The following is a 1,329-nucleotide window of genomic DNA, read 5'->3' as shown; positions in this document are numbered from 1 at the left end:
ACGATACGACAACAAGGCAAAGCTGAAAGATTGAACGGAATTTTTACACAACTCCACGCATTTTTCTATTTTCCATATACTATTATATTAGTCGGATCTTTGTGCAACACACTCCTCCTGATATGATCCTCTGAGCGTCGTTGAACTACATATTTATCCACAAATATACTGTACAATTCTAATCCTTGCCGATCGATCAGGGAGCTTGATTGACAGCCGATATATGTATAAAGAAGAAGAAGAAGAAAAGAATGAAAGAATTGTTTGATCCTTCCTCTCTAGCTCTAGCTAGGCTAGCTAGTTGTCGAGGTGGTGAGCGCGCGTGTCCTCATGCATCAATGTCACAGGGAGGGAGGGAGGGTCAGAGTGCCACGACGGCGAGCAACGCGAGCACGGCGCCCCACACGGCGGCGGCCCTGGCGGCGCCGGAGTCGTCCTGGTGGGTGAGGTCGTGCCGGCCGGTGTCGATCATGATCTTGAAGCGGCAGGTCCCCTGCGACGGGTCGGTGGTGGTGACCACGGAGAGGTTGTTGAAGCCGCAGGATCCCTTCTGCTGGCTGGCTGACTGGAAGAACTGGTTGAAGGCGTAGGAGACGTTGCCCCTGACGTCGAGGCCGCCGCACGACGACCCCGGGCTGAGGCTGGTGCAGTCGGCGTACTGGCACGCGTACCCGACGGCGCCCACGATGGCCAGGTCGGTGGGGCTGGCGTCGGGCCGGAGCACGCACCACTGCTTGGACAGGTACCTGACGCCCTTGGCCGACACGATGCCCTTGCCGCCGGCGAGGCGGAGCGCGTACTTGGGCGAGCCGTCGTAGTTGACGACGCCCCAGTGGTGCTCGAAGTTGCCGGGGTCGACGCTCTTGGCGTCCTCGTCCAGCAGCGCGAACACGTAGACGTCGGGCATCTGGGGCCGGCGCGGGGTGCCCTTGCCGGCGACGATGCGGTCGAAGAGGCCCTAGTTGAACTTCTGCGCTCCGGCGGCGTTGGCGTTGGCGTCGCCGTCGGTGGGCCAGCCGATCTCGCCGACCACGACGGTGATGTTGCCCAGGCCGTGCTTCTCGAGCGCGGCGACGAGGGTGTCGTAGTTGGCGTCGAAGACGTTGGTGTAGAGCACGTTGCCGTCCTGGACGCTGGCCTGCGAGGGGGGCGCCCCCGGGGCCGGGAAGAAGGCGTAGTCGCGCGGGAAGTTGGCGTCGGCGTCCATGGAGAGGAAGGGGTAGATGTTGATGGCGAGCACGCCGCCGCTGTCGAGCAGGAAGCGGACGAGGCTGGTCATGAGGGTGGTGATGTCCGGGCGGAAGTCCCCCGAGGAGGGGCGGCCAGGCC

The 1,329-nt window shown here is 62.0% G+C and overlaps 1 pseudogene; it reads right to left on the bottom strand.

Moving 5' to 3' along the window:
- Window positions 1–131: 131 nt before the first annotated feature.
- On the bottom strand, window positions 132–1,318 carry LOC119343646 (annotated as a pseudogene).
- Window positions 1,319–1,329: the final 11 nt, after the last annotated feature.

The sequence above is a fragment of the Triticum dicoccoides genome, unplaced genomic scaffold (genome assembly GCF_002162155.2).
Source record: "Triticum dicoccoides isolate Atlit2015 ecotype Zavitan unplaced genomic scaffold, WEW_v2.0 scaffold13584, whole genome shotgun sequence".
Taxonomy (NCBI): Eukaryota; Viridiplantae; Streptophyta; class Magnoliopsida; order Poales; family Poaceae; genus Triticum; species Triticum dicoccoides.
The sequence above is the reverse complement of the archived record's forward strand: the minus strand, read 5'-3'. Positions and strand labels throughout refer to the sequence as shown.